The sequence below is a fragment of the Rattus rattus genome, chromosome 8, assembly GCF_011064425.1.
Source record: "Rattus rattus isolate New Zealand chromosome 8, Rrattus_CSIRO_v1, whole genome shotgun sequence".
NCBI lineage: Eukaryota > Metazoa > Chordata > Mammalia > Rodentia > Muridae > Rattus > Rattus rattus.
In genome coordinates, this window is record NC_046161.1 from 90,766,301 (window position 1) to 90,781,924 (window position 15,624).

At 50.6% G+C, this 15,624-nt stretch overlaps 1 protein-coding gene across 2 annotated transcripts in view; it reads right to left on the reverse strand.

Moving 5' to 3' along the window:
* Mras (muscle RAS oncogene homolog) overlaps positions 1–12,671 on the reverse strand; it is a 52,745-nt gene extending 40,074 nt beyond the window's left edge. Inside the window, exon 1 of one of the 2 annotated variants that reach the window (XM_032910138.1) lies at positions 12,246–12,671. The gene's annotated coding sequence lies outside the window, so the exon portion shown is untranslated. Of the gene's footprint in view, positions 1–9,267; positions 9,353–12,245 lie in introns of those variants that run through there. The other variant, XM_032910139.1, reaches the window with a different exon arrangement.
* Positions 12,672–15,624: the final 2,953 nt, after the last annotated feature.

The window sequence follows — 15,624 nt, forward strand, 5'->3', positions numbered from 1 at the left end:
ATGTGACCAGGGAGGTCGCCCTGGTGGGCCTTGCACAGGAAGGGTTCCCCATACTTAGGGCTTCCCACACCACAGCCAAGCAAGCTGCAGTGCTACCCCTGCCTGCACTGAACCCTCGTGGCTCCTTTTACCTCTTCACTGCTACTCCACAGTCCTGCCCAGCTCAACCGTGTACAGACTAGATCCAGATAACATCTTCCTGATGCTGTGACCCTTCTAATACAGACCCTCCACCACCATAAAATTACTTTGTTGCTACTTTATAACTGTATGTAGTTTTCCCACTGTTATGAATCGTAATGTAAACCTCTGTGTCCTCCCATGGTCTTAGGTGAGCCCTGTGGAGTGGGTCTCACTGACTGAGAACTAGTGAAAGAGTTAGCGCCCCTTCCCACGCACTCAGGCAGGCCCCTTTCCCGCCTCCCCCACTCCAAACTAAATCTCTTCTGCTTTCTTCCACTTCTAAATCTCTTCCTCATTTCTTCCATTTACCTCAAATTCAAAACCAAGGTCTGGGAACTCTGCTGCATGTGGCTTTCCTACTCAGTCTGCTCCAAACTTGGGCTCCCCTTTCCAGCCCCGTCCCCCAGTCCTTCAGTCCTGTTACTCCTTAGCTGCCCTTGAACACAAAGACCCTCCCGGAAGATGGTGCATGGGAACCTGAGGCTTTCAGAACAGAGCCTTCTAGACTTTCCTTCTGCTGCTCAGCACCCCTCCCCGCATATAGCCTGTGTCCAGACAAAGTCCTAGCAGGGTGCCCTTAGGGGGCAGGGACAGTGCCCAGGCCTCAGGTTGTTAGTACCTGTAGGCAGCTTTCCAGTGAGGGCCTTCTAACTAAACTCCCTCCAATCTCTCTTGAAGGAGCTGCCTCTCTCTTCTCAGGCCCTTCTGCACTATACCTCAGAAAGGCTTCTTTCTCTGGGTCCCACTCTCCCTCATCCTGTGGAGCCCTTTCTTTCAGTCTATGGAATTTTGGGCAGACCCCCAGTGGCAGCCATTATTCACTGCCCCACCCCCACCCCCAAATCCTAAAGAATAGGGTTCTGCGGCTTGGTACATGTCTAGCTGAGGCCTGACCCCACGCAGCCATACTGCCTCTCTTAAGGAACATGTCCCTCTGTACCACCCCCCACTGTCAGATTCCTTGGCTAGCATGGAGAAAGGGACTAAAGGCAGACGCTCAACGACTCTGACCCAGCTGACAACTGCAGCCGGAGAATGCCTGTGCAGGGGCAGATGTTTTGTTTGGGTCCTTATTTGAGGCAGGGTCTCCCTGAATGGCCTAGGCTGGCTAGTAGTTTGTTATTCTGCCTGCACCTCTCAACAGATAGCTCACCCTTTTAGGGTACCTAGAAGTCTAGGTTTTTGTATCAGAACTCGTGATTTTAAACCACTGTATAAGCCAAACAAATGACCCCCCCTACCTTATGATGGTTCTGCCCTGGGTCAGTGGCTACTTCCTTGGCCCTTTTCATCGTGTACACAATCCTAGAGCTGAGGTGGCCTGGGACAGATGTCTCTTTACTGCTGGCCTGGCTTGGATCTGGCTGCAAGGAGCCAGAAGAGGAAAGCAGTGGACTTGACCCCATGCAGCTATGAGGTTTCCTCAGCCTGAAGGAAAATTTCCAGGGGCGTGTTCTCCACAGAGAGGGCATGCAGCCTGCCCCAGGAGTGGCTCAGACCCAGGGAGGTGGAGGGCAAAAGGCACATTCAAAAAAGATACTGTTTTCCTCATTTATTTTCAAAGCATCCAACGCTATTATCAAAGAATGTGAACATTTTTTAATGCTTGACCAAAAAAAGGGAAGAAACAGGGACGAGGCTCTTCCCAGAGGTAGAGTGAGGTAATCTAATTTCCATTTTTAAAGAGTAACCAGATGGATGGGCCAAATAAAGGGGAAACTTCCTGGGCATGAGACGAATGGGCTGATGGGATTTTCCTATGTCGCGGGTCACATAGAGGAGAACCAGCTACCGGGCTCTGAGCACCCAACCAGGGCTCAGGAAAGGGAGAGTCCTTTCTCTGTGACTCTAACAACCCAGGATTCTAAGTTTTCTAGCTGAAAAAGCAGGGAGCAGCTTGCCACACGTCCTCCTGCAAGCTCTATGGATTTCTCTGTTCTCCCAGTTCTCTCTCTGCCTCCCTAACCAAGCAGATCTGACTTGGAAAGGAGAGGGAGAACAGGCAGAATGGTCATCACTGACTGGGTGGCCAGTCTTCCCCCCACCTCTGTGGTTATTTTGTTTTTGTTTTCTTTTTTAAGACAGGTCTCACTGAGCGGCCCTGATGACCAGGCTGGCCTCAAACTCACAGAGATCCACCTGTCTCTGCCTCCCAAGTGCTGGGGTTAAAGGTGTGCACCTCACACTTTGCTCCCTCTGCTTTCCACATAGCACTTCCATTCAAAACCATTCATCTGGGGGCTGGAGTTGCAGTTCAGTCAGAGTGTTTGCCAAGCGTGCATGAAATCCTGGGCTTGACCCCCAGCGCTTTGTGAACCACACAAAGCAGCTTACATCTATATCCCATAACTTGGAAAGTAGAGACAAAAAGATCAGGAGTTCATGGTCATTCTTGGCTACACAGCAAGTCTAAAAGCAGCCTAGGATACATGAGATGCTGTAGTGGCAAAAAATAAAGAAATAAATAGTGCCTATCTGCCAGCTGTACAATCTACAGCAAAGTAACAAGTGTGCGAAACTATTATTGGTGAGTGTCAGACAGCAGCAGTCCATTGAAAGTAGAACCAGGCTGAGGCCTATGGCCAGAACATATCATTATAATACCTGTTTACTAACTCCTAACCACATACCAAGCTCTGTAATAGTAACTCCCCAAACTTTCAATGTGCCTTGGACTTGGTGAGATTCCAGTTAGAGAGCCCTGTGCTCTACCATGATCAAATTTCACATGCTGGTACCTCAGGCTTAGTTGTACACGATATCGTGTGACTTCCCCACGCCATGGCCAATGCACATCCCCTACAGGGTCCCATGGAACATCCGTGGACTCACCAATGTTCCTCACAGATCCTCTATCACAAAGAAACTCCAGCCCAGGTTTGGTGGTTAGGGAGACAGTCTGACTTTAGAATTTACGCTAGCCTTATTAATGGCAGTACCCATCCTACAGCACCCGTGCTCTCACTGTGGATCTACCATACTGAATCCTGCTTAGAGGAACTTCTTAACAGACCTTTTTGGGTTTAAAGGGTGTGGCTCCAGCTTGGTCTAAAGTTACCGACGCTCTGCTATCAAGTGGTGGAAGCTTAGAGTTTTCACCTCTGGAAGAAAGCATCCAGGAAAATGGATCCCTGGGAAATTGTAGTAAATGAGGTTTGAGAAAGAGAGGGACAGCCGCTGGAGAAGTTCTCCAAGGGTGTGACCAAGCAAGAGGAGAATATCGCTCATTGCTACCTCTGGCTCTTGTGAGCCATGGGCACTCCCTAAGCTCTTGGCAAAAGCCTGTTGTATAACACAGTACTTGGTCAGTAGGACTTAAGGAGCAAAGAAGCCAAGAGTACTGGACACACATGGGGCACAGCAGGTAGCTGGCCCTGGAATTCAGACAGTCACTAGGCATGGTCCTCAGCCTCCAATACTCAGAAATACTGTGGATATGGGTTTGTTTGCTTTTGGCCTTTTTCACTGATGCTTAGGTAATTTTTAAAAAATGCTACCCTTGGAGAACTTTAGTAACTTCCTTAGGAAGAACTGAGAAGTGCTGGGTGCCCGCCTCCCCCAACACATGCGAAATTGAGGTCCCACCCCAGGGAAACTGGATTAGAAAGGAAAGGGATGGGGGCAGCTCTTCTATTATACATGTGGAAGGCTCACAGGAATAGAGAACTCACTTCAGATCGCATAGACAACAGAGAGTAGGCAGAAATGAGAGCTGAGGCTTCTTCCAAGAAAGACAAGCCAGACAGTCCCTAAGGGCAGGTTGCCTACTCTGAAGCCTAACTGGGTGGCCCAGGCCCCTGTCTGACACTGATGGAGACCCCGCCTGGGGCACAGCCACTCCACCCTGTCCTATGACATTCCGCCCACTCCAAGGCTTTCTCCAAACTCTCTGCCCATCCTTCCTATTCGCCCACACCAACCCTAAATAGAACAGTGCCTCTGAACGCTTGCCCTATTAGAATGGTTATTTTGTTACAGTGCCAAGTGGCCAGTCCCTGCACCCCTTACCATCCTTCCAGCCATCCCCAGTTGGAGTCCACATTGGAGTAAGACAAAAGCTTTGTTCTTTATTTTTATTTCCTCCATAAAATGTTAAACATGCAGGAAACACCCACCCAGTCCCAGATAAGTGGACTTGGGCCACCATCCATGGAGGGAGGGTGGAGCGTGGGTCAATGGGTGGAGAGGACAGGAGCTGGGAGGCCATCTGGCCTTAAATGCCAAGAGGGTACCTGACCTTTGGAGAAACTGATTTCCTCAGCAGGAAAAGGGCTTGGTGCGTGCAGTGCCTGACCTTCCCACCCTCTGCCAAGAACCTCAACCTGAAGAATGTGGGTGTGGAAGGATGGCTGAGGAGACACATCCTATACACATTTTCAAAATATATATATATATGTCCCCTAGGCATTGGGACATCGCCTCCACCCCTCTTCCCTCCTCTCCAATAAAGCAGGCTTTGAGAGAGCACACCACAGGCTATTTTGGGCTGTGGGAGTGATTCCTGAGGAGGTGGTCCTGGCTGAGAAAGGTGCATTGCTCTGGGTCTCTCCACTGAAGCTCTGGTTTCCACAGCCGCTAATTAAAACACGGAGAGGTGAATTTGGGGTTATCCACAGAAGAGGGGCAGTTTTCCAGAAAGTATGCTGGGATTCTAAAGGATGAAAGGAAGAAGAACAGTAGATAACTTGAAAGTGATTCTTCTTTTGAAATGAATGTAAACATGTAACACGTTGGGGAGGCAGGAGCCTATCCCCAGGTTCCTCTTAAAGAGCTGGGTGGCCCAAGTTCCCTCTCAATTGCTGGTGATTCTCCCAGTCTGTGTCCAGCTCCTCATAAGTACCAACGATTCTAATCTCAGTGTCGGTATATACTGTGGGCAGCCCAATACACCGTCCAGGTTCTTGTAAAGCCAAACTTTTCTTTGGAAATTAGGTCTGTAACACAGCACACGTTCATATATTTCTGTATAATCAAATAGAACTTAGTTCTAGAGCATATGCAACTGCTTTTGCTGGTGCCACCTGTATAAAAGACGACCTCTGGGTCCTTTCAGCCTTGGTGACTTTTGTAACACCTCCATCAGACAGAAGAGGATCCAGCAAGGCTGATGTCTTGCTGGCAACTCAGTAAAACGTATTTCATCTTCGACAGATCGTATTGAGGATATGCGGGCCCCCTCAGGTCCCCATAGCATATTGTAAGACTAGTTCAAACCTCAGCCCCCCATTAGTGTTGCGCTTGAAAAGATCTGCCAGCAGGGAAGGCCTTCCAGAACAGTCTGCGTCCCCACCAACAGCTCTACCAGAAAGCAGCACTCTGCTGTTCTTATAGAAGGCCCAGCTGAATGCAGATTCAGACTGTGGGTAGACAGGCGAGGTTGCCTCCAGTTGTCACCGGGAGCATCCACCCTCTGCAGCCGAACAGCTAGTTATCTGTGCTGGGCAGAGGAGAGAACCCCCTATCCCGGGGCCCATTCTAAATGAAAACCTAGAACATGCAGAGTTAGGGATCAGAAAGCGTCTCCACTGGACTTGGCCTGTCTCCTCAAAGGTAGGCCTATATGTCTGTTTATGGAGTTGGGATTTTTGGTTGGTTGGTTTGGTTCGGATTTTTTTTAAGACAGGGTCTTTGTAGAGTCCTGGCTGTCCTGGAACTCACTCTGTGGACCAAGCTGGCCTCGAACTCAGAGATCCACCTGCCTCTGCCTCCCAAGTGCTGGGATTAAAGATGTGTGCGGGCCACTATACCTGCCCTATACTTCTGTTTTGAGACAGGGTTTTATGTATTCCAAGCTGGCCTTGAACTCACTGTGTAACTCGGATGACCCTGAACCCCTGCCTTGACCTCTGAAGTGACAGGATTATAAGCATGTACCCCCATGCCCAGCTTGCACCTAACTGTGAGGTCAGAATATGGACATTGACAATGATTGTTCCAGATGGACTTCACAAATCATCAGGTTCTAAAAGGACAACCACAGTTCTTCTGTCTTTTCCAACCTCCTGCTCCAGTCTCCATTTAAATTACAGATGGTTTAAAAACACCGGCGACTAAAGTCTGCTCCGAAACCCAGTGATCGAGGCAGGTACTTGTGAAGACAGATGGACAGGCTTGAAAAAGACCTTTGAGAAAAGTCAAAGCCCACCAGAGGAGGATGGCACTTCCCTCAGCATCTCAGTGGGGGACTCACTAGCATTTTCGGTGGCTTACCTGGACACGAGGGCAAAGAGAGGTTTAATACATGGAAACCAGCTACAGCCCTCGACAGGCTCATGCTGGGCCCAAACTCACCAGGCCAAATGACCAGGCTCTTTAAGGCCAGTGCTACCATGGGAAGGATCAAGTGCAGATAAAACAGTCATGACTTTCTGAGTCGTGAGTTCAGAGTGTTCGCTACGTTAGCCTTCATAGTTTTTTTTTTTTTTTTCAAGATTAAAAACCCTAAAGTGAGCAAGTGATTTAGGGGTTTATCTACGGCTGAGTAATAGAGCCAAGGTTACCGACCGTCTGTCCTCCCAGCCCTTTATGAATCAGCCACAGGTTCGCCTCTGTAGTTCCTGCTGCCTACGGTGTTTTTTTTTTGTTTGTTTGTTTGGTTCTTTTTTTCGGAGCTGGGGATCGAACACAGGGCCTTGCGCTTCCTAGGCAAGCGCTCTACCACTGAGCTATATCCCCAACCCCTGCTACGGTGTTTTCGTGTAAAAAGTATCCCGCTTCTCTCCGTACAGGCCCTGCCCCATGGCGTTGACTACGTAGAATCAAACCTCATAGCACCAGCAGAGCAGGGCTGTTGTTTGGTCTCCAGTTCTGGGAACAGCAGATGCAGCCGAAGTGACATGCGCCTGAAATGGAACATGCGCAGACGCCTCCCTGGCATTGCATCTCTGAGCTCCTGACGACCGAGACCGGTTTAACCTTCCAGTATCCTGGTTTCCACAACCATAAAAGGCTAACAGGATCCAGGGACACTGTCACGAGCGAGTGTCGCCACTAGAAAGTGTCCGGAACAGGGTTAAGTCCCCAGGTCGATGCTGAAGGGAAGATGGGTAGGCAGATGAGTGGGCAGGTGGATGACGGACAGACAGATGGATGGATAGAAAGACAGACAGGTGGGCAGATGGATCCGTGGGTGGATATATAGATGGCCACATAGACAGGATTATCTTTAAACCAAGCCACCGAGGAGAGGCTGAAGAAAGAAAACCCATCTATTCCATAAAACACTGAACTGAGCGGTTTCTGTGGGTCAGGGTAAGGGATGAAAGGAAAGACCTTTGATACAATGAGCAAACTTCCCAGTGGAGCAGCCCACCCTGAAGGGCAGTAGGTTCCTTGTCTCTACAAAGGTCCAGGAAGCAAAAGCTGACACAGATGAAGGAGTCCTCTATGGAGAGCGTCCTAGCCTTAACACAGGGGGACAACTTCACACTCAGGCCATATCTGACCATTCATAATCTTCACTTTAAAATTGTATTTCCCTAATAAAATTTTTTCTTGCGGGAGGAGGTGGGGGGGGGAGCACCCTCACAGAAGCAGGGAGAGGAGGAATGGGATAGGGGGTTCCAGAAGAGGAAACCAGGAGAAGGAATAACATTTGAAACGCAAATAAAGAAAATATCCAATGAAAGAAAAGAAAAAAAATTTTTTCCTTCCTTTCTGTTCTGATCAAACTTCATTTGTTCCTTTGCGTGTTTGTTTCTGGGTATGTGCACACAGAAGTCAGAGCAGGCTTTGCGGGAGTTGAGGCCTATCCATTTACCATGCAGGTCCCAGGGACTGAACTTAGGCCAACAGGCTTGGCAGCAAGTCCCTTTGCCTGCTGAGCCATCCCACTGGCCCTCTTTGTAGTTTCTGAGTCAATCTCATGTGGCCCAAGGCTGGCCTCAGACTCGCTGTGTAGTTTAGGATAAGGTTGAATCCCTGCTTCTACCTCAGGTCCTGGGATTACAGACGTCTATTACCACACCTGTCTCTAATTCTGTCTGGAGCATTAATCTGAGCAAGATAGCCATTTAAATAAACAAGTCTGGCGTGATGACTGCTGGTATTTTTTATTTTATTTTATTTTTAGTAAAGCATAGTAAGAACTACTAACTGTCCGAATGGGAGATCAGTCTGTCTGTCTGTGCCATGTCGTAAGTTAACTCCCCCATTCAGATGAGGAACGGTTCTGCTGGGTGTTACTCTACGTTAGATGTGCTGGAGGGGCCTGCTGAGTCAGGATTCTGTTATCTGAGACAGCCACAACACTGATTATGCCCTTTCTCCTGGCCTTTCTGGTCTCCCAGCAAATTTCATCTGTGTATTTCATCTAATCCCTATGACAACCCTGGGCAGAGAAGCCACAAACAGAGCCTAGGACTGCACAATGCACGATCCACCCAGGCCCTCAAGACAGAGCCAGGACCAGGACTGAAGTCAGAGCTTCCTTACTGCTCATTTTAGCCCACCACTCCTTGCTGCACAATGCACGATCCACCCAGGCCCTCAAGACAGAGCCAGGACCAGGACTGAAGTCAGAGCTTCCTTACTGCTCATTTTAGCCCACCACTCCTTGCTACAGCATCAATTCCATCCTTGGTGGTCTTCAAAATCTTACTAAGGGAACGATCAAAATACAGATGATGAGAGGTAGTCTCAGGCCAGGCTATGCAGACTTCTCAAGCCCTTCTGAGACTCACTGTGTCACCTTAGCAGCTGAGGAGACCCAGACTTGCATTTGGCCATCTGGCCATCCTCAAGCCCATCTAATGAAGCTGCCGGGCATATTAAAGAAAAACAACAGGCTAAATTCATGGGGTGGTTTCATGCCTCCCATGGGAGAAATGCCTGAAGAAAACTCTTGGAGCACACAAGTCAGCTACAAAGGTTCACAGGGGAGTCTGGAGGTGTGGAAGGCAGATTAAGCAGGGCTGATGAGGTGACACTATCAAGGACCTATGGAACAAAAGATGCCACTGTGACCTGCGTAGCCGCTAGTATGGACTCCAGCCTGACTCCTGGCCCTGCATCCAGGACACAGCTCCTGTCTCAGACCCTCCCAAGGAAGGCTGCAGGTTGAGAGCACAACAGCACAGACCTTACCTCAGCCTGAGGGCGGTATCCCAGCCGCTGTAGATTCTGGATTCTGTCTCTGTCCCTTCAGGAATCTCTAGAGATGAGTAGTAACTAGCTGTGACAAAGGGACACACAACAAGTCTCCAAACACCATTGCTGAAACAATGGGCATTAGACCAGGGGTGGCCAACCCGTGGCTCATTTTCTGAGATTCGTAACTGCCCCAGTTATATGCTATGACTGCTAATCTTGTTACCTTGACAAGATTTAGAATCATCTAAAAATCTAACCCCGCCTCCCAGGCATGTCTATGAGGGTGTTTCTAGAGATGTTTAATGCAGGAGGGAATACAGACATCAGAATGAGCTGGTGCCCCTGAACTAAATAAGGAGGAAGCACGTAGAAAGCCAGCATTCATCTCTCCTGCTCTCTACCTACGGATGCAGCATGACCAGCCAACTCTATTCTCCCTGTCCCAGCTAGAACCACTCTCATCACCGCGCCTTCTCTGTCAGGAGGGGCTGAACCCTCAAACTGTCCATCAGTCAGCATGAACCCTTCCTTAAGTCTCCTTTTCCAGTCTTTTTCCAGGTGACAAGTCTTTTGCCACGGTGACAAGGAAAGTAACCAACACTCACGCTTGACTCTGCACATCGAACAACATTCTCTGACGTTCTCGTACACATAAACAGCGGCTTCTCAAGATCATGAAAACCGTGAGTCTAAACTGCAAGCCTCATCCTTCTTGACTACCCACATAATAACTAACTGGAAGGGTACAAGGCTCTCCCAAGAGCCAAGCGTGCCTCTGGGAGATCTGAGCTGTGCCTAGCCTATCCTTACTTGTGTTTTGCTACTTGTAGCCCAATGCATCCCTGCAGATTTAGACCACAGGGCCTAGAAGCATCGTATTAAGCTCTAAGGGTAAGGCTTCAGAGTCTACGGACAAAGCGTATCGCGGCATCTGTATCATGGGCACCTGGTACGTGCTCCAAACTGCAAAATGCTCAAACCCAGCTCCTCCAGTTTCCCCATCTCTCCATAAGGGTCCGGATGCCTCATTGATGGCTTTCGCCTGCACTCGTACCCTTTAGATACTAGTGAGCATTCCAGCTTTGCACATGAACCTAGTATGTTTTCCGGTACCTCCAGGGAGGCGCACTGTCTGGGGCATTTCACTGGTAGACAGGATTACTGTGATAATAACACGTGTCCAGTATAGAATAGAGATCCCAGTTTTCTGAGAACCCAGTAGATCCAGGAGGCTGGCAAACATGTGATGTTAGGACCTGTCACTCAAAGGGCTCAATCCATTATCATCCTCCCTGGTTCTGAATGATGATCGCTGGAGCTCAGGGACCAAGCTCAGGGGGAAAGCGACTTGCCACCTTATAAAAGGGTATGAAATATCTGGGCCTAAAACTAGAAATAAATAAAAGTTATGTTTGTCACCAAAACAAAACAAACAAAAACAACCTTACAAACGCAGCCAAGAATACTATGTATGTGTCTCTAATCCCAGCACCCAAGAGGCAGAGGTCAGAGGATCTCTTGAGTGTCAGACCAGCCTGGTCTACACTAAGTTCCAGGCCAGCCAAGGCGTTGGAAATTGCTTTAGGCAGGAGCAAGGCCGACTGCTCTAGGGGGTAGTCAGTCACCTGCCTCCTCGGAGGGCCTCGCTTCTCCTTAAGGAAATGTCAAGGTCACATCTGGGGGGTGGGTGGCAGTTCCCAACAGAGCATTGGACTTGCTTAACCTCCCGCTACAGAGACCAACCTTGAATCCCACTGCAATGGAGCCCCAAACCTCCCATCCCCCGGCAGAGAAAGGCCAAACCATGCCATGAAACACAGACAGGGATGCTAACTGCCTGCTGGGTAGTATGAGCAGACCCATGAGTAAACACCAGGGCCTGAAACATTTTCAGCTCCAGTCAGCAGGGACATGCAATTTACAGGAAATAAGGAGGTTTACGGAATGTTAGCAGCTCAAATTTCTGCTCAGGGAAAAGGGGCAGGGGAAACTCTATGAACTGCCTCAGTGAAAGTGCTTTGTTCATAGCTAAGCCCTGACGTGCGTCAGTTATTAGCTGCCACCTCACATTTCAACCCACCCCTGCAGGACGTGCGTGCGGACTGGTACGCTGTAAATGCACAACACAGCCCACACAAGCCTCGCACCCCCAGCATCTTAGAGCCTCGCTCACAACAGGCCAGAATAGACACATGGTCAAAAGCACAGGCTTAGGCACAGTTCTGGGTAGGTTATCTTCCCATTTCCGGACACCATAGCAATAGCATCTTTCTGGAGGTGTCCTGTCTGAATATGGGCGAGTGTGAGGGCTTGGTCCTCTGCTTCTAAGTCTTATCTGCTCACTCCTCAGTCAGGCGGACCTCTGGAGGCCCCGTTTCTGAGCGTCATCAGACTCTCTAATTTGGTCCAGAGAATCAAAAACCATTGTAACCCAAGAAGACTCCCCACCGCCAGGAGCAGGCCCCAGTGCCTCAGGTCAGAGTTCAGGTGACACTGTCTTTGTCCTATTCTCCAGACTGCACTTTGTCCCCCAAGCCACCTCAGCTCTGCAGGGGGTTCTAATGTGATGTCAAGGGCCCTCTCAGATGGCCACATCTGCTCTTCTGAACAGCCGTCCCTGACCTAACCCTGGAGTAGAAGCTCTTAAGCTCTCCCACTGACCACCTTGAACTGTCACTCAGTTTGTGCCCCTGCTTTCCGAGCAGAACAGGATTTGGCATTGAGCCTGACACACGAAGAACACTGGGCCCACATCAGTTTAATGAGTGAGTGCAGGCCCCAGTTGTGACCAGAGAGCCAGCCCCAGCAACCCGAACCCGGGGCGCAGTAAAGAGTTGTTTATAAAGCAAGCTGTTTTTTATTATCCTCATGAATGTGCCATCCCTCCGCGGATCCTTACCCTGGTTTACGCCATTTTAAGCCAGGAGAGCCCCTACCCGACCCCGCAGCCCATCTCCCTGCCGAGTCCTTACCCCAGGATGATTACAATCAAAGGAGTCTGTCTGAGCGCCGGCCAGGCCCTCCCTACTTGGGTCGGAGTGACGAGCGACTTCTCCGCTGCACACCGTTACGCCAGAGCGGGTGGTAGGGACAGAGGCCACGCACAGCCGGAGCCCGCCGCCGCCCGGGTGCAGCCGGGTGCAGCGTAGCGCAGCAGGACGAGCGCGGAACGGGCCACAACGCCGGCCACACCTCCAGCCCCGGAACGGAACAAAGCGCCCGGCGGCCTCCTCACCGTAGGGCTGCCGGGTGGCTCACCGCGCGCTCCCGCCGGGGCTGGGCTCCCACCCTCGGCCACCGCCTCCTCGCTCGCACCGGGAGGAGGGAGCGCCTCGCCCGCGCCCGCCGGGCCCCGCGCTGCCGACTGACGGCTCCGCGCCAGCCAGAGGGGCCGCCGCCGCCGTCCCCGCCCCACTGCCGCCTTAAAGCGACCGCGCACCCCGCACCTCGGGCACTTTCTGAGTGGCTGCGACGACCACCCAAACACTGTGGGACCTGGAAGAGCTGGCACAGGGCAAGGGTCCCTCGCCTGCACGCACTCACCGCAGGGACCTACAGCCCGCGAGCCGCTGATGAGCCTGGGACACCTAATCGGAATTCGCCCCGGGCGGCTTTAAAGGAGCCAGAGCTTCAATCTTTAACTCTCTGCCTTGGGCTGCCAACTTCGGGACCTGCGGGACCAGCGAACGCCTTCCCAGTCCTAGAAGACTCCGGTCGCTTCAACCACGTCCCCAGAATCCCAGGTTTCCGAGGGCCTGCTGCTGGCGTTAGCTAGGTGCGAGGCTTCAGGCCTCAAAATTAGTGCGAACTGGCTAGCGACCTGGACAGGAGGCGGTGACGGTCACACACCATTTAGCTGTTACATTCAGTTTGGAGTCATCCCCTCACCCTGGCTTTCCCTTTTACAAGACTTGAGATATGATCATATAACGCTGAATATATGTTTTTAAAGGCGTACGGTTCAGTGGGGTTTTGGTATAACAAAGTTGTGCAGCCACAGTTATTTCTCTAATTCCAGAACATTTTGGTCACTACTCCCTTCCCCAATAAATAAAAAATCTCTGTGGGCAACCTTTCCCCAGTCTTCCCTCCTCCCAGCCTCTGGAAACCTCTAATCTGCTTTTCAGCCTTGGTAGATTTGCCTATTCAGAACATTTTCTATAAATGGAGTCATACAACATGTGGTCTCTGTGACTGGCTTCTTCCACAGCGTTTGCACACTGGATGCATGCGGTTCCATGCCTCAGACAGACTCATCTCCCACTTTGTGCATATGAAGCATTGGTTTAGCCATTCATTGATCGATGGTTATCTGCTTTTCCTCTTTCGTGTGTTGTAAATAAAGTGGCTAGAATGTTACCAGTCTTTATGTAAATACGTTGATTTCTCTTGGATACAAACACCTCCAGTGGAATTGCCAGGACAGTTGGGCACCTCCTTGGGGGGAATATATCTGTTCCCAAAGCAGCCACAACATACTACACTCCCACCACTTATTCTTTATGTGGGTAGTATACATAAGTGTGTACCTGTGCATGCAGTCACGTGCATGCACACAGCCATGGGGGACAGAGGACAGCATTGGGGGTTGCTTTTCAGGTGCCAGTCACCATTTTGCTTTGTTTTGATCTTTGGTTGGGGGTTTGTGGTTGTTGTTGTTGTTTATTTTGAGGGGTCTCATTGATCTGGAACAGAATGAGTAGGCTGAGCTACAAGCCTAGGGGATCTGGCTGCCTGCCTCCCTTCCTAGGTAGGGAGACCCTGACTTCTAGAGAGACCCTGGCTTCTAGAGCCTTCATTTCCATTTTGCGTTCTTGCCAACACTTGTAATTGTGTGTCTTTCAGATGATTACATGGGGGGTGGGGGGAGTGGTCTCTTGTTCAACGCAATTCTCTCCTCCCTCTCCCTCTTCCTCTCCTCCCCTCCCCTCTCTCCCCCGAGATAGGATCTCTGTACCATCACCTCCACTTCTAGGTCATTTCTGAGGACATTCTTTTATAAATGAGCCTTGTTGACTTGGAACTAGCTTTACTTATCCCAGACTGCCTGCCTTTGAATGCTTCCCGCCACCCCTAGCCTCAGGGAACCTCAAAGCTCTGTTATCTTGCTAGTGGAGTTAGAGATTCTGCCTAAGGCAGTTTTCCACCGGCCTCCCAGCCACCACCCATCTAAGGAGAGTGTAATCTTTACATCCCTACTCCTATCTGCTGCTCTAAAAGCCCAGGTGGCCTTCAAGAGCCTCAGGGCGGAGAGAGAACATACTGGATGCTACTGAAAGTGCCTTCCACTAGCTGTAGGGAGTGAAACCCTGGAGTAAGGAGAGGGGCCTTGAAGGTCAGAAGTCCACCTTGGCTGACTGGGTCCTGCCCTGGTACTGCCTTTCTCTCTCATTTTTGTTTAGCTCAGGCCTCAGGGAAGGAGGGCAGAGGGCTGGGTAGGTCCAGCTCCCCAGAAATCCTTCTCCCGTCTATACAGAACTGGGCCTCACACGGCTTCATCGTTGTATTCCTAGGAGTCTTCAACAGTGAGTCTGCAGCTTCAGGCTGTCGCTCAGGATGGGTATCTCATTTAGGCTGCCCCACCCCACCCCACCCGCTCCTGGAGCCCTGAAAGAAAGCTGTGGCTTAGTTACTGGTGAACAGACTTTAAAAAGAAATAGATGACTGCCCAGCCAACGTGAGTTCTCTGAGTTCATTGAGGGTGGAGTAGGGGACTGACAGAGCACCCACCGAGTGCCGGGATAGAAACAGGGGTGTTAGGGAGAGAGGGCTGTGTGGGGGCACAGAGAAGAGCCCCTAGTCCACGGTGCAGAGGGACCAAGTGAGAGCCGATGGCTGGGCTAGGTCAGAAGATGGTGTGTGGGCGTGGGGATGTGTGAAACTAAACCCAACCAACAGCCAGGCTAAGAGACATGAGACAAAGCCTGTATACCAAGGTATGACTGAGCTGAAGCCTTTGCAAATGGCAGATCAGGTGTGTCCGAAGCGTGGTGCACCAGAAACTTCTGGCCAAGGACCCAGAAAGAACACAGACCAGATTTCATGCCTTGAGGTCCATGGCCAGTCAGTGGGACAAGAGCCAATTCCTGGAATAGAATAAAGGTCGGAGCTGCTGGGCTAATACACAGTGAGACCTCCTAGTTAGTGACAAAGCAAGTGAGCTGTACCACTCTTCCCCCACTCCCCACCCCATCCTATCCCCACCACCCCCACCCCCATGCTGAACAATGGATTAGATCAGACCAGAGCTAAAGAGAAGCCTAGAGTGGGCGGGGCCTCCAGGTCCTTACAGACTCCAGGCTCAGCATGGTCTGTGTGGATAAAAGTAGCTCTGAGCCTCACAGGTGATGT